Source organism: Lycorma delicatula, chromosome 5 (genome assembly GCF_047948215.1).
Source record: "Lycorma delicatula isolate Av1 chromosome 5, ASM4794821v1, whole genome shotgun sequence".
Lineage (NCBI taxonomy): Eukaryota > Metazoa > Arthropoda > Insecta > Hemiptera > Fulgoridae > Lycorma > Lycorma delicatula.
In genome coordinates this window covers 8,735,001-8,760,813 of record NC_134459.1, presented here as the reverse complement: position 1 = coordinate 8,760,813, position 25,813 = coordinate 8,735,001, and the positions used below count along the sequence as shown (strand labels likewise).

At 31.6% G+C, this 25,813-nt stretch overlaps 1 long non-coding RNA gene across 1 annotated transcript in view; it reads right to left on the bottom strand.

The window, feature by feature from the left end:
• The window catches only part of LOC142325821 (uncharacterized), a 391,843-nt gene that overhangs the window by 235,356 nt on the left and 130,674 nt on the right, over positions 1-25,813 (bottom strand). The window lies entirely within an intron of this gene.

Sequence of the window (25,813 nt, the reverse complement as noted above, 5' to 3'; positions counted from 1 at the left end):
TTGCTTATTATATGAAACACTTAAACGTGTTTTATTTTTCTTATAGTTTATCTATTGTCTATTAAGTATATTTACCGTGTATTTTTTTTAAACAAAATACTAAATCAAAAACAAATTTGACAATAGAAATGTAGTTTCTTAACCTTTTTTGATATCAGTAAAATTTTGTTAAATTTTTGGGGGGAAGAAATGATATCTGCGAGACTCTTACCGTACGGTTTACAATTTCATTATAAGTTTTTTAGATTTAATTAATGTCGCTCTAAAATATTTCAGTGAAATTTATTACAAACAAATCATGAAAAACCGTTTTTTACCTGAAGGTTATCAAATTGAAATCGCATTTCAATTTGATATTGAAATCGCAAAATAATTGTTTGATGGAAATTGTAAAAAAAAAAAAAAAATTAACTTTATTTTTATCCTAGTATCAAGAGGAAGACAATGAATTTAAGTCAAACGTGTTAAGTCTAATTGGTATTATTAAAAGTATTAAATATTAAGCACACCCCAAAAACTATCTATCCTTGTTAGATATTGACCCAAAATTTCACCAACAAATTGCCTTATATACAGAAGCTGTAGGAGGCTTCATAAGAAAAAAAAAAAAAATTTAATGAAAAAACAATTTTTATATTTGGTAAATATTATAATTATTATTAAAATATTTTAATGAAATGGGTCATTTTTAAAAGGGCAGCATTTCCTCTCATATTTTTCTTATCTCATATTTTAAATAGAAATAAAGTGAAAAATATTCTAAACATTTTAAAAAATACAATAAAATCTACTTAAACTAACATTTCCGCTTTTTGAGGAAAATTAAGTTATGAAATTTTGTTAATGAAAAAAAATTTCGTTTTGTTTAAATCTTTCTACTTGACCAGTTTTACAAAGCACACATATTTAACTGTACTGTATAGTAATTATCGGTTTCATGCAATCACCAGATACGTTAGAAATTAAAATAAAAAATTTTTTTTTTTTTTTTGTATGGAAAATAACAAAATGGCTACTTTTACAAAAGAATCAGAGGACGTAGTCATGAATGAGAAATCCTATATGGGGTAAATTATACTTGCATGTATAAAGTGGATCTGCACACACACACACACACACACACACACACACACACACACATATATATATATATATATATATATATATATATACATGGATAGAAAGAGAAAGCATATTGTTTTTAGGTTGGAGAGGTTGGCAGCCCTGTTAGTTGGTTACATAGTATTAATCCTTTATGTTTTTGTAAGGCTACCCTATATAGTGAGGAGAGAATGGTAGTCAGCCATCATTGTTATGCCCTTAATGACCTCTGGGCAAGTATAAAAAAAAAGTAAAACCTCTGGCAGAGACCAGATTACAGATCAATCAATTATGATTCTATCATATTGGCCTGCCCGTTCAGTTGATTGTAAACTAACCTCCGTGGCTAAAATAACATTGTAGAATACAAAACAATAGGCTTAATCTTTTACATTGACCACGATCTTTTTCTTTATGATTTTTTTTCTAAACGATATTAAACGAATTAGCTACGTTAAAATATCCTTTCTCCGATTTTAGTTCCAATCGAATTTCTGTATTACTATTTTGTTAACATGGAGTTTTTTTTAACCTTATAATTCACAAAATTAATCGATGATTGATTAAAATATAACCATATATTGTTCATAATTAACTAAATTTAAGAAACAGAATTAATATATAAAAGACTTTAAAGAAACCGCATAAAAATGATGTATTTTAAGAAGTTTTATCGTAGAATATTTTATTTACTATTTTAGTTATTATAACTACAAAAAAAAAGCTGGTAAAGTACTCCATGTTCCCGGCTACGTTAGTCGCCCCCCCCCCCCCCGACAGAACTTCGGGGCTCCAATTTAAAGAGACTATTTTAATGACTCTTATGCACTTTAAAATTAGCATTAAATAAATTAAAATCGAAATCCTCAAAAAATATTTTGTTTATTTTTAACAATCAAAAGCCCGGCTTTAAAAGATTCTTATTTTATCACTGATTTTGTTTTAAAAATAAATCTTTGCATTTAATGTTTTAAAAATAATTCGGAATCGCAAAAAAAATTACTTTGGGAATTATTACTCCAATGGAGTAACCGAGTAAAATTAATATTAAAAAAATAGCCCCTAAGTAGCAATAATAATGGTTTTTAAAAATCGCTTCAAAAATATTGAAAAAATTAAAAGAATCAGCCACAATTTTAAATTAAATTCAAATTAGATGTTTTAGAAAGGAGTTGAAAATGTTATGCATATTTATTTTTTATTTTTTGTAAATAAACGAGGCTTTGAGGATATTGAAATATCAGTCTTTCACATTTTAAAGTGTATTATATAATGAGCCATTAAATATTTCAAAAATTCCAAAAAACGAGTTTTTGTTGTCCCAGATTATAGAGCTGTAATGAGGGAAAGACTATTATAATCATTTAATGGTCCATCGATGTAGAAAATATTCTTGTAAAAATTTTTCCATTAACTACTTTCTTGCAACAAGAAATGGCTAAAACCGGAAAAAAAATCAATTACAAGTCAAATTTGAGGGTGGGAATGAATATTAAACAAGATTTGGGCAATTTGTTATCCTGATAAAAAGGGTTTCAACCTTTATAAGAAAAACGTTTCGATAGAATGCTCCAGTAAAAAATCTAAATTTTATTTTTGCCAAAACACCCCTACCACATTATATATAATAATTCAGTTATCTTATCTGTATTAAAAAAAACTAATTAATTAAGACAAAAAAAAAATTAAGATGTTTTATAATCACCTTTTTTTATACAATAAAACAACAATTCTGATCGAATTTTAAACCGCAATTAAAAACCCCGTTTTTATTACACATTATACAAAATGATTCACGAAGTACGAACAAATTTTCGGGACATGTTCTTCTTCAGCCCAGCGATCTAGTCTAATGGTTAACTCGTCATCACGATTCGGTTGATTTCGAAGTTGAGAGTTCTACTAAGATTCAAATCCTAGTAAAGGCAGTTATTTTTATACGGATTTGAATACTAAAATGTGGATACGGTCTTATTTAGCGGTTGGGTTTCAATTAACCACACATTTCAGGAATGGTCGATCTAAAACTGTACAAGACTACACTTTATTTATATTCATACATATCATCCTCATTCGTGCTCTGAAATAATACCTTACGGTAGTTCCGGAGGCTAAGCAGAAAAATTAAGGACATGCTCTGATAAAAATGAAGAAAAAAATTCATATAAACTTAGGTTCGGAAATTCTTTGTTAACATGTGTCGGCCGGTTAAAAATTTCTCTCTTGATTTATGCGCATTAGGTAAAATTAAGCCAGACAAATTCTTGGGACACAAATTACGGAAAAAATGTAGTTCGTTTTATATAAAATACGATCGGAAAAAAAGGATAAAGTAATTCCCAGAATTGGATTTTTAGTAATTTTTAAGAAATCTGAAGTAAAACACAAAAGATTGATGTCGAAAAACACACTCTTTTACGTTTGGCATAAAATAACTTTGTTAAATAGGTGATAACACAAAAGATTTAAACAAAACTTGTAGAGAATTTGATTATGAATAAAACGGTACGAAAAAGTCACGAGAAACGAAATATAAATATAAGAATTTCGAAATTTTTTTTAAAACGAAACATCAAAATAAGACAGATGTTAATTTGATATTAAACGAAACAAAATTTTCATTATTACAAAAGAATTAAATATATTATAGAATTAACAAATACAAGCACAAACAATAAAATAAACTGTTGAAAATGACCTTCTCCACAGTGAATACGTCTGCCCGACGAACAATGTTTTTGGTAACTTTCCTTCATTATTTCAATAAAGTTGTTTTTTGCAGTAGTTGTACAACCACTGAAAAATTTCATTATTAATTCTTCTCATGTATTTCACTTTTGTTCTTATACTAATAATTTCAAGTGTTCCCACAGACTGTAATTTAAAGGTATTAAATCAGGTAACCTTGAAGGTCGGTTAATATGTCCACCACGTCATTTGCCTTCACTTTTATTTTTTATTATTATTTTTTTTTTTAACCTCCGGGACCACCGTGAAGTATTGCTTTAGAGGATGAGATGAATGATTTGTAGCGTGTGTGAAAATGCCATGCCTAACCGGGATTTGAACCCGGGACCTCTGGATGAGAGGGCGAGACGCTACCACTCGCGCCACGGAGGCCGGCTAATACGTACTATTAGTACGTACAGACGTCGCGCCTAAACTAGTCGAAGTGGATTCAGAGAAGGTCGAAATGGTTATTGAAATTTGAAAACCGAATTTTTTTTTTACTTCGTACAAAGAAGTAATAAACACCACTATGCGTAGATATTTAAATATATTTATTTAAAACAAATTTAATTTTTAACAAGAAATACTAGTAAATTTTGAAACATAAAAGCGATAACACAAATCTAAAATTTATTTTTTTAAAAGGGCGAAATATAAATTTTTTAGTTTCATTAATTTTTTCTTTTAAATACCCGTACAACGGCTTCATTTTAACGTAATGATTAGAAAAATAATGACTATATAAACGTTATGTAACTTCATTCAACATTATTTATTAGACGTGTATGTACTAGTGTACAAATTTATGTATATAAAGAACGTGAACGATTATAACCATATAGCGATATATATACAAATATATATACACACACTTTAAAATAGCACAATGTTTGTATAGTTAGCTAAGTTTAAGTTTGTTTAGCTTAAGCTGAAGTTAAATTATCAATGGGACTAATTCTCTCTCACTCTCTCTCTCTCTCTCTCTCTGGTGTGTGCGACCGGGACCGGATTAAAAGGAAAATGTAAATGCTAACTTATCCTATAGCAATATCTGCAAAATACCCTTACCCTTAAGTTATCCTATTGTAGCAGAGACAGAATAATTAGAGAACGATTAAATTTAATTTATTGTAAAATAAAACTGTTATTATTTTAATTTAAATCTATTTCTTTGTCGATTAAAAAAAAACAATTAATAGGATCATCTTTTTTGTAATACTATATTTTACCGATCTTTATATTCATCAAATTAATATATCTGTTAAACAAAACATAAATAAATAATAATATAATTAAGCCACCGGGTTGGTCTAGTGCTAAATTCGTCATTGTAAATCAGATGATTTCAAAGTCCAAGTTCTCAGGTTCAAATCCTAATAAAGGTAGTTAATTTTAATCGGATTTGAATATTAGATGGTGGATACCGGTGTTATTTGGTGGTCGGGTTTCAATTAACCACACGTCTCACGAGTAGTCTACTTGAGTTTGTTCAAGACTGAAAATTTACCGGTACAGTTACATTACACTGATAAGTCGCTAATTACATTAATTGTTTATGCGACTATAAATAAAAGTGTTAAAAAAAATAATAATATTTTTATTATTATTAAAAACACAATGAAGTTAAAAAATGGATATTATTAATATTATTTGAATTTTTAATTTACTTTTAATCACGTTCTTAGGAACTAGCAAATATGGAAGTTTTCTTTTATAAATATGAAACTCCATAACCTAATATTACTAGGTTTGTAGGTCTCAAAAAATGCAAACTAATTATTTATTTATTTTCCCGGCTATTGAACTAAGATATTTAATAAAAGGAAAGTAAGTACTGCTTTCGTCCAAAATATAAGTTTTTGTATCGTTTTCTATTGTGATCATCACTGTACTAATATTAAATTCAAATTTTAAAATTTACGCACACGCGCGCGCGTGTGATTCGGCTGTTCTCGTGGTTAATTCCAACCGAACTATAGCATCAAATAATCTACAATCCGAGTTGGATTTAAGCAATAAAATCATTCGTTCTCAAAGTGGGAGATAACGCCCCCTTGTGGGCGCTGGAGGCCTTCACAGGGGGGACGGTATAAGGCTCACAGAAAATTGGGGGCGTTCAGGCGGTCTAGGAAGGTGACAAAAATTATATTTTCCTGATATTTCAAAATAAAATTAAATACCTACAACATTAGTACAAAAAAATTAAAGGGACACCTGCATTTTATGATAAAAACTAGTTTACCATTGCAGCCAAGAAGCTTAGAAAGACGAATAAAAAAATATAAAGCTTGAATACTCTTTTTACTGACAGTATACATCAGATTTGAAAAATCATCAAATTTAAATAAAAAAAATTAGCGAGAAATTGTCTCATTTAAAATGTAAGTTTCAACTCAGAAACAGGATTTGCCTGAAAAATAATAACTGCAATTGCTTTTTTTAACAGCGAATTTTAAAAACGGCAATTGCAATTATTATTTTTAACAGATGGTAAGTTTAAATATTTTGGGAGCGATAGAAAATTATTGATTCTCGATGTGGGCGGTGGACGAAAAATTTTGAGAATCAATGCAATAGATGATCGAGTACATGGATTGGCGTTAACCAAGCTAAATCTAACCGTGTGATATTCACAATAAAGAAAGGTGACCTGCCCGTGGGTGCATCTTTATGATGTCGTAATTCTGCAATGTGTGAGGTACTTAAGTATAAACCTCGACCATCGACTAACGTAGAAATTTCATATAAAAATGAAGAGACTTAAGATAAAGTTCAAGGAAATGTTCTGGGGTTGTTGAGCGACGTTCTCGTTTGGCCTTGTCTAATAAGCTGCTGGTATAATCAACAATTCTAAAACCTATCTGGACCTGTGGTGTCAACTATGAGGCACCGCGAGCAGAAGTAATGCCTGAAAAATAATAACTGCAATTGCTTTTTTTAACAGCGAATTTTAAAAACAGCAATTGCAATTATTATTTTTAACAGATGGTAAGTTTAAATATTTTGGGAGCGATAGAAAATTATTGATTCTCAATGTGGGCGGTGGACGAAAAATTTTGAGAATCAATGCAATAGATGATCGAGTACATGGATTGGCGTTAACCAAGCTAAATCTAACCATGTGATATTCACAATAAAGAAAGGTGACCTGCCCGTGGGTGCATCTTTATGATGTCGTAATTCTGCAATGTGTGAGGTACTTAAGTATAAACCTCGACCATCGACTAACGTAGAAATTTCATATAAAAATGAAGAGACTTAAGATAAAGTTCAAGGAAATGTTCTGGGGTTGTTGAGCGACGTTCTCGTTTGGCCTTGTCTAATAAGCTGCTGGTATAATCAACAATTCTAAAACCTATCTGGACCTGTGGTGTCAACTATGAGGCACCGCGAGCAGAAGTAATGCTGATATCTTACAGTGGCTTCAGAATAAGCTAGCGAGGTGTAAAACAGAGGTACCTTGGTTTATAAGGAACAATGAAATCCAGGATTATTTAGAAGTACGGTCCATGCGGAAGAAGATACAACGTTTCAGTTCAAAGTACGAACAACAATTAACTACCTGACAGATCACTTGTCTGTGAAACTACTAAACAATGGGGATACACGTTCTCGACCTAAGAGTCTTATATGTCTATAGTAACCTCGGATCTGAGTAGTGTGCATTATCTATTCGATTCTTAATTTGAAATTTGTTGCATGTAATTCCTTTTTTTCTTTACATTGGTTCATCGTTTTTTTTACTTCCAATCGTATTTTGCTTTCTATTTTTCAAGTGGTATTGAGCGTCATTCACAATTGCTAATTGTATGAGCTTCGTGGTATTTTGGTGCCCGCAGTGGGATGAATACCACCTAGCTTGCTCGGTGATTACCTGATCGCTCAGGGCGGAGAACATCATCGACACCATGTTGCGGGCTCCAAGAATTTTGATACTATCGCAGGATTCGTACCGAGAGTTCTTCAGAAGCAGGATCGGGGAACTCGGGGATGAGGAACAGCCCTTTGTGGAGTTGCCGTTCGCTCGTGCTTGCATAATTGGGCGGTAGCAATGAGGCACGGAGATTCTCGAACCCCCAACCGAAAACGACCGAGTCCCGGCGGGGATATCCCACTCGGGGTGTCTTCGTTAGCAGCGTTGGCTTAAAGACCGAGTCCCGGCTCCTGAAATGGGAACCCTGGGACGGCATAGCCGAGCCTGATGGATCCTACTCTGGATGGTTGAGGCGGGCGCAAAGTAAGATCCGGTCGACGGGTCAAGACGCGGAGGCCCGTTAGAGTTAGGACACTCCCCTGGGCTGTGTTATACTTAACTGCAGGATCCGGCTCAGGAGAGCAAGTGAAAAAAAACGAAAAAAATGGTATGTGCTTGGCACAAATGTTTTTACTGTACTAATGTGTAGTTTTGAAAAATTTCGCTGAGAACTTATCGTGTGATTTGGGATGTGATCCGATTTATTAAAGGTTGTAAATAATAAAAACAAACAGAATTTTTTTTTCGATTTTCCAGATTAATTAATTAATAATAATCTGGAATTCTTTAACTTAATAATAAATGCTTATTAATGTCACTCAGTCGGTTCAAGAGAAGTATTTAAAACCAATTTTATTAAAATTGATAAGATATAAAAATGAATTATCCCTTCTACGATTTGTTAACTATACTCTCTTTAGATTACTTTACGTAACCCGCCAGCTTGGTCTAGCCGTGAACGCGTCTTCCCAAATCAGCTGATTTGGAAGACGAAAGTTCCAGCTTTCACGTCCTACTAAAGGCAGTTAGTTACTTTTATACATATTTGAATACTAGATCGAGGATACCAGTGTTCTTTGCCGGTCGGGTTTCAATTAACCACACATCTCAGGAGCGGTCGAACTGAGACTGTACAAGACTACACTTAATTTACAATCATACATATCATCCTCATTCATCCTCTGAAGTAATACCTGAACGGTAATTCCGAAGGCTAAACAGGAAAAAGAAAAGATTAACTTTACGTATGAATCGAATATCCAGTTTTAACAAATTTGCCAGAAAAATAATCATATTATTGTCTCTTTAACTTCCAACTCAATTTCATCAGAAAAAAATTACAAATTTTGTTCCTTATTTATGAATAAGACAATTTAAAACGATTAATTGAATTAAATAGAATTAAGAAATTATTAAATTTTTAAGCGAATAATCAATTTATCAGTGAAAACCTAATGAGTGATTGAAATTATAAATATTCCGATAAATTATTTACACAGAAATCGCTCTTTGAAATTATCAAGTGATTCGTAGAAAACTATAAGAAATTGTTTCATTTGTTAAAAATATTGTACATATTTTATTTCAATATGAATAAAACTATAATTTTATTTTAGTGTCAAAAATCGGTTTTTAATTACTGCTTTTGTTTCAAAATATTTTCCAACACAAAAATGATTCGTATTTTAGATAAAATTATAACACAACATTAATTTGTCAAGTTTCTACCTGTTTTTGTTAATAAAAGTTTAATTTTTTAATAATTTTTCGTTTTCCGTTAATATTGTATACTTATATTCTTAGATATAAAATTTCTAAAACAAACTTTTATTTGTTTATGAAAAAATTAACAAAGTTATTGAACAACAGATCTAAAAATAATGTACGTTTTGTAATACCAGTTATTTTGTGTTTTATAACTTTCTCAAAACTTATCAGACGTACAGTTCTAGTACGTCTTTTAATTACTTTTTATGAAAGTAACTGTATGAGACTATGTAGTTTATCCTTTAAGTTCAATACGGATTTTTTTAACATTTGATCAGAAATCAGGGCGAAATTTTTCGCATGCTATAAACTGATAACAAGGCGTTTCTGATCCTATATTTATAAAAATTATTTTCTTTATTTTCACTTCTAAAATACTTCCTAAAACGGTTTTTGTTTCTTTATGAGATACCTGTATAAGTTTATATTACGTGTAGGGCGTAAATTTTTAGTACCAACTCTGCTTTCCATTTATTATATAAATCAGTTTAAAATATTGTTATAGGAGGAATAAATTAGTTTTGTCCGTGGGTAGCGTTATAAACAACATCGTTTAAACCTTTTTGTATTACAGAACGTTTACTTTTGTACTGTTGCACAAAATGTCTACCGATAACATCTTCTAAAGAAATGATTTAAGGGAAAGAAATTGGCTTAATAAATCAATGACATATTCATTCGTTTACTCTGTCTAATGTATATAGTTTATATGTGTCGCTTGTAAGGATAGGTAGTTTCTCAACGGTTAGTAAAAATCACGACGAGACAAACTATATTATTTTAATTTTAAGCAGGCTATATTATTTTAACTATATCAATTAATAATTGATATTTATTAATTCCCTTTCTTACGATTTTCAAGCATTTTAATAGAATATTTACTGTAGCGAAGTGGCATCACTCTGTATTTATTTGTATTTATCTGTATTTTTAAATCGTATAAACAATTTGCAAGCCTGGTCAAACTTTATATTTTTCGTATAACATTTGTCTTATATAAATAATTACATTGAGTCTATTAGCAATCGGTTTATAAATATCAATGAGAGGTAAAAAATAATTTATCGAGTTGATTTTTTTAACTTTTACAATATAAAAAAAATCTATATACACTTTTTTTTTGAAAAGAAAACAATAATATTTTAATTGTTATTATTTAAAATACAAAGTTTTGACGACGGATTTTTTTTTAAAGCATCTTTATTTTCCCCGCCAACTGGAGCCGGACTTGCATAAAACATACACTAAGTTCTGAGGGGTGCCACCGCCTCAAACTACCTCGGCGGGAACAGCGCCCAACCCAGGGAGCCTCAAATGAGGGGTCACCCACCGGGACTCCAGTTTTTATGCCTCCGCCTCTAATGAGGAAACACCGAAGGGATCCCCCAGCGGGACTACGGTCTTACATTCCCCCCCCCCCAAAGGTGCTGCCAAGAGAGTCCCCGGCCGATCATTAATGGTGTGACGCCGGAGTGTCCCACCCCTCTCGGACGAGGCTGTACCCTACCGACACAACGCCAGGACAGGCACTGCCGTCTCATGACACGGCTGAAGCCTTACAACAACCTCAACTCCCGGGTGTATGCCCAGGCAACTTGCAAGAGGGACAGCGAGCTTCCCGCTTGCAGTCCTTCCGCAAGTGGCCGGCCTCTCCACAGATAAATCAGTGGCTACTCCTGTCCGGGCCGCAACAAAACTGAGCCCTACGGCCTGGACTTTAGCACGGAAACATAGGACTAAGGTGCACCGTGAATCTACAGGCCACCTATCCAATACGGATCCGCCCATCGACCGTAGGTTAAATTTGGTTAAATTATATTTATAAAATAAATAAATATAAATAACCATTTAGTAAAATTAATAAAGAGACTGTTTTGAATCTATGATAAACTCTATATCGGCCCATTTTCCACCGAAATCCGATCGACTACTTTGTTTCTAAATAAAGCTGTAGCTGCGGTGGCGTTAATACGTAAGTACCAAAATTAATTAAACGAACACCAATAATGCCTTAATCGAGAAACTCATGAGATAGAAGTCAAAAGGTAAGTACTGCCACCTAATCAAAAAGATTCGACGGTTGCTTTGCTAACTAAATAAACCTTAGTTACTGCAGACCAAACACAAAAGGTAAATATACTCGTATAACACTATATTTAATTTAGATAAAATGAAAAAACAGAAATTAAACACTGTAAACGTTAATTAATGTAATATTAAAATAAACTAGACGCGATTAAAAATCACGGAAAAAAATTACGTACAACCAAATAAAGGTTAATGTAAACAAAACAAAGTGTAACGAAACACAAAAACTCAACAAAAATAAACGGATCAAAACAACTAAAAAGAAACCCAAAACAACGAATAACAAAACGAAAATTTCAAAATTATACAGAAAAAATGCAATAATAACAGCAAATACACTGATCAAGAAAAACCAGACCGTGTCCATCAAAAACTCAACAGCTGACCTGACAATGGGTTTAAAGTTTGTTGGACACATATTTAAAAGGCTTCCATTAGTTTTCGTTCCTTTATCCAGTGGATAATAAATGAAAAATTAACTATATTCATTCTTATTCTTAAAAGAAAAAGAAAAAATTCTCATTATACTACTTATGTTTACGAATTTTTATTCAACAGGGAAAAAAGGATTATTATTTATTTATCAAAGTAAAATTTTATGAAATTTTTTCACAAGATTTCCATTTAATAGACTAGTAAAAGTAGACTTTCTGTCGTCAGTTTATCTTCATCATATATATATATATATATATATATATATATATATATATATATGTGTGTGTGTGTGTGTGTGTGTGTGTGGGTGTATATACTTTATAGGAATTCCTAATTTATATGCATAAAAGGCTGGAACGATGAGATATTATATGTATATGTATATATATATATAAATAATACGAAAAGTTATCAACGGCCTTCCATTTGATGTTGGAGTTTTTATTTAATCTCTTTCTCATCTTTTTGATGCGTTTGAAAATAAGTACTACTTCCTCTCTCTCTCTCTCACACACCATCTATCTATCTTTGTAGGTTATATAGGCTTACTCGTATAATAAATACTTCACTAACTCAGCCTTAAATATCTTTATCCTAATAAAGTCGTCTTATAGAATATTGAAAAAGAATGATTTTGTTCCATTTAAGGGATTTGAAAAGATTGTGAATTTCATTTCAAATAATAATTTTTGTTCAAATTCAACAATAATTATATTGTCTTGTAATGAAACATTACACTTTGCAAAATAACTCTTTATAAAATACATTGAATAAAAATTGTATAAACGTTATTGAAAAACCAAATGAATGTGTATTAACTATAAAAAAAAGAAGATTATCATACCGAAAACGTTTGATTCTGTATTGTGTGTGTGTGTGTGTGTGTGTGTGTGTGTGTGTGTGCGCGCGTGCGCATGTGTGTGTTTTAAATCGTAACAACGGAAAAGTTGGTCTCTTCCCTAAGATAAAGTCTCTTTCGATTTATCACAGGATTGACTGAACAAATTACGTAGCAAATTGAATGAAAAAAAAATCAACTCAAACATTCTTAACCTATGTACGAACACCTTTTTTTAATGATACTAAAAGATATCAGTATAACAATACAAAAAGTAAATGATATAATCACATGGTTTAACTTCATTTTCACCAATAGAAAATCAATCGGCTTTTAAATAAATAAATTTATTACAGAACCGTATATCGCTAACTTTAGTGAAACTAAAATGCTATTGTCTATTGAAAGGCGATAACATTTTAAATGCTCCAATGTAAAACTCCCACAATGTAGACAAATTGAAATGTATCTGACATATGAAACAATTTTTTATTTCGCTTCTTGTCTAACCTTAAAATGATATGTTATTTTACAGTTATTATCTCGCAATATTTGATATTTATAGAAAATAGACTAATTAAAAATAATTTATAAAGAGATATTTGTTATATACTAAAATAAGATAAAAAAGCTTCCATTTATTAGAAGAATAAAGTTAGCAATCTACCTATAAATTTCACGTAACACTCTCATTGACTAATACAGCAGTTTTCACAATAGCGTCAACTGATTGTACGGATGACAGTTCTTTTTTTAGATTAGGCGGGCACATATTACCAATGTGTGAATGCGAATGAGTGATCGAGCGAGAAGGTGAGTGAGTGTGTGTATGCACGCGCGCGCGCTTGTGATTTTTGATTATGCCTGTAAATCATTACTATAGCTCATTTAATATATCATTGTTGTACGTTTATATACTGATAATGTTTAATCGTGAATCAGGTTAAGGCACGGAGCATTTCTGCACATAAGTTAAAATCAATGTGGATTTGTGTCTATGAAGAGGTTAGCAAACCTACTCGTAAATTGTTTAGCGAATTATTCTAAAGAAAAATTTTGAGTTATGAAATGAAACCGTACAAAAGACTAGAAAATAAAAGCGAAATAAAAGAAATAAATAAAACTAGATTTTATTGTCATTAATATTTTTCTTATTATTATAACTATATTGCTTATCACCAGATTTTTATCGTTTTAGCTGGCCTTCGTGACAGAGTTTAAATGATTCTATTGATCACTAATGATAATGTATTATGAAGACATGAGTCGATAACTATGTGTGTGCGAAAAGAGTTTTTGTATTAGTTTTAGAATGTATGTTTCCAATTTTGTATTGTCTACGAGTGAGCTGCCAATATTAAATGTTATATACTTCCTTCATACACTTGCCCAAAAGGACAACTGCATTGGCAGGAATAAACAAACTGGAACCTAAGAGTCTTAATGGTTTTTGCAACCAGTAAAGAATCTCACACCCCAGTAGAACAGAAAAAACTTAAACCTCTTTCTAATCTCAAATCTCCCTCACTTGATCCGTCAAATCTCTGTTCCTCACCATTTTTTTTATAATGTTGCTTCTTCAAAATGTTTATCAATGGAATCAGGTTTATCATCTACACGTCAGGTGATCTTTTCCTGTTCATCTGTTACAACGATATCAGGTCAGTTATGTTCCACCGGCTTACTTGTGAGAAACATACGGTCGAAATAAACAGGATTCCTAAGAATTTTAAGCACAAACAGAAGAGTATACCGGTAATACGGGCAAGAATCTTCAAGTATCTTTCGATCCTGAGTTATGAGTTATTTAAGTAGCTTCTCAGGTTTAAAACTTGTTAACCACTAATTACGTGTTCAATAGATTCTTGATTTTGCCACACACACGGCACAGATCTGAGGTAACTATAAGATCTTTCAGTGAATACTTCCTGTAATTTAGAGTGTTGATAATCTTACCTCGTATCGGTATTATTATTATTATTATTATTAAATGTGAATTGCGTTATTATACTAAGCTTTAAACGCATCAGCAAATATCCACAGTTATTAGTACATATAAATAAAATTGTTTTTTTTTTTTTTCTATAATACATTAAGATAATTTTTATGATACTAAATTGAAATTAATAATTCGTTAAATAAATATTAATCAAAATGTAAATTACATTCATTAACAAAAAATATATACGTATAAATAAATAAAAGATAAAATGTATCAAAATTAATTTTAGCGTTGACGCATCACTAGATAATTTCTATAGTGTTTTTTTTATACATTTATGTATCAAAAACATGTACTGAATAACAAACGTGTAGTTGTATTATATAAATATATGTATATACGTATTATTTGAGTGCTTTGCCGCTCTATGCATTAGCAGAAAAAGCCTATGTAGCAGTAATAGCGTGTAATTATTAATATTTTTTTTTTTTTTTTTATGTTAATTCACTTCATAAAAACAAATTACAGCTCGTAGCATTTTGTAGCACAAAATGTTATATGACAACTAAAATTTTTGTCATTTGTCAGCTCATGTTCTTTTGATATGTTTATAAAAAATGTTTCGTTTTGATGTATAAATACAAAATTAATTAAAGAATACATCTAGGGTGTGGTAATAAATATTTTAGTAAAAAAACAAATTCGAAAAAAAAAAATTTCAGAAGTAATTTTCATTAGTGTCTTAAGTTTAAATGAATTTTTAATTTTATTTGTACGGTATATTCACAACATATTCACGTGATGATTGTCCTGTAACAGACAGTAAATATTTTAAATACGTAAAGTTGATTTTGGAATAGTAATGATTTACGTCCTTTTATGCAGAAGTAAAAATATTTAATTCCCAGGTAAACTTATTTATTTTAAATGTATATATATATATATATCCTTATATAGCATTAGTTTAAAAGTACAGGAAAACCACAAACTGTAATATTTAAATACAATAAATTTTATTCTCTTGTTTGTTTGCTCGATAGTGGAAACCCCACAACGGAAACCGAACTGATGGTCAGGAATTACATGGCCATGCTCAAAAATACGTTACATTCTCCGAAGGAACAACCTTTTGAATACCTTCAACAGAATAGATAACAACAGGCTTATTAGCTTGCATGAGTGAAGCCTCATTGTGTAGGTATATACCTGATTTCGGGACTGATTTCGGGATCGTGACTATTTGCAAAGCTTTCCAGTTATTGGGAAATATGTTTTCCGGAGAATAGTATTAAACAGTTGTATTATATACACGATGGGTTTAGAAAATAACATAAAGAGAATTTTGTTTTTTTAGTTGAAATAAAAGCCATAAAACCTTCTTGAACAAATAAATAACTTCAGCTACAGAGAAAGGATAATAGGAGGAAGCCTATAGAAATCGGTCTATCTAAGAAATCAAAACGTTTCTTCCTCACGAGAACTTCGTACTTCATGCGGTTAAAATATATCGCTGAAGTAAGTGGTAAATAAATTTTCTCCTTCTCCTAAATTTAAATTTAAATTGAAAATCTCCATTTAAAAAAAATATTCAGTTAAGTAGGAAGTTAAATAAAGGTGTTAGAAAAGAGGATTTTGAATATGTAAATTATAGAGTTCTATTATTAAACATTAATCGTTATAAAATACAAATTTGCGTATAAATAGTTTATACCATTTAATTGAAAAATTTTGAAAATATTAACATCGTAAATAGATAACACTCAAAAACTATTTAAAAAATCAATCGTTGTTAATTTCAGAAAAATGTTAAACTATAAAAGAATTTCGTTTGTGAATCTGAAGCGCTATTTTAAATTGAAGATTCAGTAACACAGTCGATAAGTCCGTATAAGAACATTTATAAATTAAAAAAAAACTTAAAATATTAGTAATATAAAAGAAATGTAAAGAAACTTGAACCCCAGATTGAAAAAAATTAGGCCAAAACCAAGGAGCATTCAGGAAGGGCAGATCGATCATCCCCTCAGGATCAGGAAGGGCAGATCGAGCAAATCCTGTACCTGGAATACATTAAAAACAGGAACAGAATACTATTTGTTATATTTGTGAACTTCAGCAAAGCATTCTACTCCGTAAACTGAGAAACATTGCTGCAAACGGTGAAAGAATATTTTTTTCTTTTTTCTCTTTTGGACGAAAAAAACTTTCGTGTTATCATTGCCCGGAATTTACAGAGCTACCCCTCACAAACACAATATCAAATTTTAATTCAGAAGACATCTAAGTAAGCGCTCCTTTCCAAATTAAATTAAAAGTGGATTAAGATAGCGGACTATCTCCCTTGTTTTCGACCTCATCCTGGACAAAATATTAAAGGCTTTCTGGGAAAAGAATGGGAAAGGGATAGGAGCAAAAAATAACGTTACCCGAGTCAGATTCTGGCCTTTGCGTATGATCTGGGCTTGCTAACAGAAACCAAGGAAAAAGCGATTCAGCTGGTAAAGGATCTAAAAGATGAGGATTTTACAAATATCCTTTAACAAATAAGAAATAACGATCGGCATCAAAAATCACCCCAAAAAGTAAATCAGTAAAGAATCTGAAAATCTTAAACCGGTTCTAGTTTCAAATATCTAAGGGAAAGAATAAAATACAACAGTACGGATAGAGCGGTAATAAAGAAAGAAAAAACAATTTGGATAAATTACGTTTCCTGACGAAAGACATTTTCAGTAAAAAGAGCCTTTAAAAAGGATCAAACTCCGACATTACGCCAAAGCGATAAGATCATTGTTCCCACCGACGGTCTTCCAGTGGACCGACTGGACTTCCAAGACGGAAGTGAATCGTTAAATTCTACCAGCCTAGAACCGTTAAATAAAATAGAGAGAAGAACACCGAGAACAATCCTAGACCCCAAGAAAACAACAAAAGGATTAAATCCAACTAAGAACTGCGTGAAGAAATAGAGGATATCTAAAAAGTAATAAGAGGACTGACACTGAGATTCCTGGGCCAAGTTTACAAAATTCATGAACAGAGATTAAATTAACAAACGTTCTTTAAACTCCGGATACAAAAGAGGAACCGCAGTTTACTTCAACAAATGAAGAAAGAATTGCAGAACCTATAGAAATAAGAACAGGAAATGAAGGATAAAAAGCACTTAAGACAAAAAATACACAAAGACAAAAATCGGTCGACTAAATCGTCCGATGGTCGACACACACACGGTATTTTTCCTGATGTGAAAAGTATGCAGGTTGTTAGGTGGATTTACCCCGATCGGCATTTTACACAGTTTCTTTCTAGACACAGTGTTTTTAAGATAGGTCGGCCAGTTTTGGTTTTAATTATTCAGGCTTGTGTTTGGAGTGTAGGGTTATGAAGATGAGCTACATATCTTATATGTCTTCCCCAAGTACGAAGCTGAACGTAACAAAATAGTTAATAGAGCTTGCGAGGGTCAATTCTGGTTTTAAACTACAAGTTAATTAGAAAACAGAAAGGTAAAGGAACATAAGTGCCGGCTTTCTGAGGTTGTTATTCCTGCAGGGGCGGCTGAGAGAGTCTGTTGTGTTAAAATTCTAATTCGTCCAGTTTTCGTAATATTATTCCAGAGATATTACGGTTAATCGAACCAAAATTATCAATCGACTAAAACGCTTAGATATAAATATAAGCATTTTATTAAAAAAAGTATTAAAAATAAATATTTCTTTAAACGGACTTGAACCAAAATCCTGAAACATTTTAGAACAATTTTAATAACAGACGATCAGTTATCGAATAGAGGAATAGCAACCCGGGTGGCCGGTGACCCGCCTGGGTGTTTACTTCGCCACGGTAGGCGTTTTAGCATCTAGCCCAGGTTAGCTGAGATATTCGCTGTTAGGATGAAAACGGATGTCTGTAGAACTCTCTCTGCGATGGAGATGCGGTGTGGGAGAAGATAGGCATTAACTTCGCTCCCGAAAGCGGACTAGAACAGAGATAAATAGGGAATGTTTCCACGGGTATGTTTTCATTAGAGGCTTATTAAATTTACGAATTTGTTTCTTGATTTTTGAATAAATCAAGTGGACTTAGCGTAAGTCGAATCGTAAGACAAAATTGTCGTCTGTCAGAGGCCAAACTAACGACCGTGTTGTATTATCAAGTTTAGAGAAGAACTCCGGTAAAGCCCATCAGGGCTAGAAACGGATAGGATGGTGTGGCGACCGGGATCGTCACAAGGCAGGTAGGTGTCTTCCTCCTTTGGCGTCAGGATGATTCTATTAACTACTTCTAATAAATAATGAATCGGTGAGGGTTGTAAAAATTATGTGAAATCGCTCTCCGTAGAGCTAAAAAGATACTTGGGAAAATGCGCATAAAAATATACGGTAATAATAATAATAATGACACGATAAAAAATACGAATTAGAGTATAAAAAAGCCCTCAACGTATTATAAAATTTTATTATTCTCCTCTTATAGAATAATAAAATAAAATGAAACTGAAATAATCGTAAAAAGCGACAGTATTAATATATTTAAAAGTAAAATTATTTATTTTTTATAATAGTATTTCAAGATATCTTACAAATTTACAGGAAATATAACTATTCTAAAGCACTTGAGTAGCTTGAAATCTGAAAAAAACAATTAACGGGTGTCGTTTACAACATAATTTACGCTAAATCATTCTGTCGAAATAGTTTAGAATACTGATATTATGCAGGGATTAAAACAAAAATATCTCATTATGGCATTTTTTGATCCTGTAAAAGAGCGATCTCTTTTAAATAAAACGCTATTTTATACTACAATAAAATGTATACGTAATAAAATTTTAAATCCTACGAAATGAACCGATTTTTTATTTTTCCTTAGAAAATTGTATAATTTTCTAGAATGAATATATATTTAGATTACGTGACTTAATGTGGAAAACTTGTTATTATTAATAAAGAGAGAGAAGTATTTTTTACAATTTTTTTTTTGTGAATTATAAATGTTATTGAAACTTTGGTCAAACAATATAAACAGATCGATTAAGTAAACATCTTACTTAGAAAATCAACAGATGTAACAAGTGTTTTTTTAGAAAACGAGGTCGGATCACGTTCTGGTGTTACACTACAATTTAGCTCTTCATTTTTTTTTTAATTCCCCATCTTTCAATCTTTCACGTCTCATAAATTTGAATGTCCATTGTCCATATCTATCGATTATTCATCCTGTATTAAAGTTCAGCTGACAAAATAATACAATTACATGTAACATAATCGGTTTAGTTAAATTTTTTAATTTATGAAAAAAGAATCTAGAATCGGTGATCAAAAATTTTTGCACATCTAATTTCCTAATAAATAGTGTATTTACTTTTTTTTATTTATATGTTGTCATAATCATAATGTTTTTTTGTACCGGTTTCTTGTATGTTGGATAACAAAAAAAAAAACATAATTCTGAAATTTTAAATTCAGTTTAGTTACTAGTCGTTCAGTATTTTACAAAAATTAAATATTTTTCTTATTTATTTTTAACTAAACCGACTGAAGTGAGAAAATGGTAGAAACCGTTTCCTTAATTTAAAGTCAAATAATCTTGTCGAGTTATACAGTAACAGAGAAACCGGTACCGGTGTAGGTAAAGTTTCTGAAAAAAATAAAAAATATGTATATGGAGCAACCTGTGAAAGTATGACGTACTGTTGTATGATATTCAATAAAATACATCCGCAAACAATCGAAAGCGTAGGGTTTAGAAAATGCGATAAAAGTTGTTCAAAAGGAAGAGTAGTTGTGTTACAATTCATCCTTCGTATTTTCCTGTTCAGGCATTTTATGTTTCAGAAAAAATTCCTAACGTATACATTACCACACTACACACATCATAAGTCTCTAAAAAAAAATTCAAAAAGATATGATAAATTTACCGAGAACCAGTTAAAATGGATTATATTAAAATATATAATGAATTATTCTGAAAATAGTCTTACAAATATTTTAACCCGCAAAATAACTAAAAATTATGTTAGGTTTAGACCCATTTTTCCCCCTAAAATTGGATAAATTAATTAATTTATTTATCGGGTGAAACGGTAAGTATAATAACTGATCATCTGTTATTAAAATTGTTCTACAATGTTGCAGGATTTTGGTTCAAGTCCATTTAAAGAAATATTTATTTTTAATACGTATTTTTAATAAAATGTTTAGATTTATATCTAAGCATTTTAGTTAACTGATAATTTTGGTTCGATTAACCGTAATATCTCAGGACTAATATTACGAAAACTGGACGAATCAGAATTTTAACACTATTAAAGATTACAGCCTAAATATAAAAATAAAATAAAATAATTATTTTAGTTAAATTATTTAAATTTTCTTAGGAGACGAATGAAGGAGATAATTTGCCTTATTTGCTTTAATTTTGCACGAAGTAGATAGTTAACGAAAATATTTATGATGAGCTATACAAAGATAAATCATATTTTCAAAAAATAAGTTTTTGTTTATATTCGTCTAAAAAGGAAAAAAATTTATCTTGGAAGACATATATTTTACAAACCATTTGATAGAAAAACATTGAGTTTTATACCGTATTAAACTTTCTGTGCTATCTTTGCGAATTTCTATTTATTTAAAGAAGAGTTAAAGGAGTTTCGGAAATTTACTCGTAAAAACTATTCCGATTTTTCCTTATTCTTCTTTTTTATTTTAACGTTTCGTTAAATAATTTTATTAAACAGAAATTGTCTGTACTAAAAAATTACATGATTTTTTATTTAAGAGGAAATTTTAACTTTTAAAAATTTTCGGAGGTGGGTTTTAGTAACGAGGCGATTAAAAATTAAAAATTACTACTTCGGTTCTCAGTTAAATAAGAGTTAACTACATTTCAAAATTATAATTATATTTTTGCATAATTTCAATAAATGGAATTTCTTATTTTGCCTTCCAAATCGTTTATTCATTTTTTAATTAATAGTATGAATCTTTTCCTATTGCATAGAGTAAAGGAAAATAAATTGTACACGATACGCAGATGTTATGAGTTTTAATTTTAGAAGAAAAAGAATCATCGTATAATTAATAAATGATTTCAAAAGAAGATTATATTATGATAAAAAATGGAATGAATAAGAAAGATTGTATGAGGTAATAAGTATAGGACTTACTAATTTCATAAAATTCTTCATAAGAAGGAAGGAGGGATTGAAAAATTAAAACAGTGTAACTATTTAGTTGGATTTATCAAAAAATTGTAAACGTGAAATGCATTGAAAATTAAAATATCAACAATTAAGAAAGACTTTAAAAGAAAGAAGCAGTTATTACATAGAAAGATGGAGTTACACTTTAAAAAACGTATGAAATGTTACGATGAAAATGTTTAAGGATGTGAATTGATTAAAACTATACTAGAAGAAATGATCGGTAGAAGATTTAAAAGATAAACCAGATATTATACGTAATCTAAAACGAGATGTATGTTATTAAGAACTTGAAAATCTATAATAAAATGAAAACGGACATGATGTATGAGACCTAAATCCCTAGGAAGAAGACACCCACCTTGTGAAGATTCCGATCACTAGACTATCGCTCATCTAACATCTAGGGATGTTACTGGATAAACACCTCTAATACTTCAGTCATGTGGCCATGATCTGCGACAGAGTGAAAACAATAATCCGTGCCTTGCGAGGTCTCTTTGCGGGACAAGGAATTCCACGTGCGTCGAGCAGGCGACTTATCACCTCGGTGATAACGTCGTCTCTGTTGTACTCCGCCCCGGTATGGGCCGATGAGGTTAATGTCCAGCGCAACAGAAGAAAATTAACTAGCACTCATAGGAAGTCCCTTCTGGGCATAGTTTTGGGGTACCGAACCTTATCGTATGATGCACTGTGCGTGCTTTCTTCGGTGCCCCTGATAGAATTGCAGATTAAAGGACGAAAACTAAGGGCATCCGGTGTAGCCAAAGATGAGGCCAGTTCTATTATACGAGAACAATGGAAGGTCACTAGACCTGGGTGGGTTCAGCAGTGACCGCATGGACAAGAAGAATTATCCCGGACCTGGATGCTTGGCTAGATCGCACTCATGGCGAATTAGATTACCACACAACGCAACTCATGTCGGGACATGGTGCATTTGAACAATACCTGCATAGGTTTGGTAGGAGAGAGTCGCCGATCTGTTGTTACTGCGATGCGGTAGACGATGCCGAACACACTATTTTTGTGTGCAGACGATGGGAGGAACATCGTATAAATGCGGGACTGATGCATACCCAGCCAGAGCAGCTCTCGGAGTGGCTCTTGGCTATATCCGGAAACTGGCATAATTTTGCAATATTTGCAAGAGCAGTTCTCAGAATAAAAGAAGATGAGGCAAGACGACTGGAATACTGAGGGTTGTAGTTTATAGCAGGGCTGGGCGGATAGCCCCGTTCCTGAAGGCTCACATGCCTTGGTGTGTGGGTTCCCGTGATGGAGCGGGGACTCCTGGGGTCCGTTAGGTGTGAATGAATGAAAAGACTGAGACCCGGCTGGTGGTGTGGGTTCCAGGATACGCTTTGGCGGCTTCGGCTCCTGCGCCGTCGGTTTGAGGCTGGCAAAAGGAAAGACCGAGACCCGGTCTCCGGCGGGGGGGGGGGGGGGCTGGGAACGGCATAGCCGGGCCTGGTTCTTCAGTTGGAGATTAGAGGCAGGCAATTAAAAAATCCGGAAAGGACACGTCCCCGAGTCGTGTATACTTAATTGGATTTCCGGCTCGGGAATGTAGGAAAAAAACAAGACTACCGCTCACGCTCCAGCTCCTAACCCTGATGGCATTTACCGGAGGTTCTCTTATTGATCCTCAGACAGTAATTACATATCAGAGTCATCAGCTAGGCCTCTGTCAGGATGCCACCGATGAACATGCCCCGGTAGATATTTCCATCAGTGATTTTAGCTCGGCTTTTGTCTTTGCTTTACGCTACTTCGGAAATCTTCTCTCTTCTGTCCTACTTCGTAACCTTCACAACTATTTCACCGAGATCGCCGTAGCGCGATACCCGCACCTCACTCCGAAAAAGACTAATCACAATTAAACAAATTTTAATTAGGTAGACTGTGATAAACAACCTATAATTAATTTGAGTCTATAATATCAAAGGGTTTAAAGGAAACATTTGATCACAACAACGATCGTTTTGACCTGCAACCCCCAGAAGCATTTTAAGCAAACACAGAAATAAATAAAGAGGAGAATCCTTTCCACGGTATCTATCTCCGGGTAGATGTGATGATGAACCTAAAGAGGGGTCATGGTGATAAGGGTATGAGGAACGCCTACCATAGGAAATTACTTCAGCCGTCCCAAACCACCCTTACCGTATCTAACTTACTGGCCATTACGTTAAACGTTGTTCTTCCGGAAAACATACTTTTTCCTTGAAATGTTAATAGGTAGACGACCTCTCTACTTCTAAACAGATAAACATCTTAAATTAATTATCATAAAGTAGGAAGAACAGGTTCGGATCCAGTAAGGACTGTAGCGGTCCTTATGTAATAATCTAGACTTTTACACAAAATTTAATTAAATTACGGAACATTAAAATTACATTACCTGCAAAACAAATGAAAACTTCTGATGGGGACACCACATGACTTACTTGTGCACCTATTTCTTTCTTTTTCCTGTTTAGCCTCCGGTAATTACCTTTCAGATAATACTTCAGAGGATGAATGAGGATGATATGTATGAGTGCAAATGAAGTGTAGTTCTTTTACAGTCTCAGTTCGGCCATTCCTGAGATGTGTGGTTATTTGAAATCCAACTACCAAAGAACACCAGATCTAGTAATCAAATCCGTGTAAAAATAAGTGACTTTACTAGGACTTGAACGCTGAAACTCTCGACTTTCAAATCAGCTGATTTGGGAAGACGCGTTCACCACCTGACCAACCCGGTGGGTTACTTGTACACCTATTAAATTACATATAGACATTTTTTTAAAATGAAAAGTACGTAAAATTTTATTTCATTTATACCTTCTACTATTTTTTTATATTTTTTTTTTATTATTGTTATTATTAAATTATTTATTGTAATTTTTTGTTACGATCCGAGGATAATAATTATTAATAAATCGATAAATTTAAATTAAAAAAAGTCAAAAATAAGAAGTCGAATTTGAACTGAAGTGCCTTTCCCTTTGTAAGATCCAAATATTTCATTAATTTAACTTTTCCTGTAGTTTGTACAAGAAAGTAAAAAGGATTATTTTTCATAATTTCTTTAAACAAATTCATTTTTCTAAAATTTATAATGTTCACCATCTTAAAATATAATAATGTTTTTAATAGCGTGCAGAAAAATCCGTCTCTTTACAGGGAGCCAAAATGGCAATTATATTTTTAAATGATCGCATTATTAAAAAATTTTTATTTTTATAATATTTAAACGCCAAATAAAATGCTATACTTAAATATGTAAGACTAACTAATATTACACGTAATCTAGTTACAAAATTATTAAACATTAAATGAGAAACAAATTTTAAGGGTACTTTTCATGTATAATTTTACATAACTTCTCTGAATATGATCAATTTTTTAAAAATATATTACAACCTCGCATCAAAAACTGAAAAAATTATAACTTTTATTATAATATAATATCGATAAGTTTTTTTATAGCAATGGATAGTAAGATAAAAATATTCAAAGAAAATTTTTTTCATTTATGAAGAATACTCTAATTTTATAGCCTAAAAATATATAGTATATATAAAATAAATTGAAGTTATATAACAGTACGGTTAATATACAATAAATAAAAAAAGCGAGCTGTTAAATAAATATTATTAAATCATATACATATATATGTAATATAAATAATATAAAATGTTATGCATTTTTCAACACATGCAGAAAAATTACTTTTGCATGAACTTCGGCATAACGGTGTCATTTATCTTCATTTTTGAAGACGGAAAAATACTACACATTTATACTAGAAATCCAAGCCCATCCTATTTTACTGCTATACTTTTCAAGAGAGTTTCTATAGATCTTTACTGCGAAGATATTAGTGAAAAAAATATTAGGTAGAGTATTCAGTAGCTCTGCTAAAGATATATTAGATTTAATATTAAATAGTATTAACAC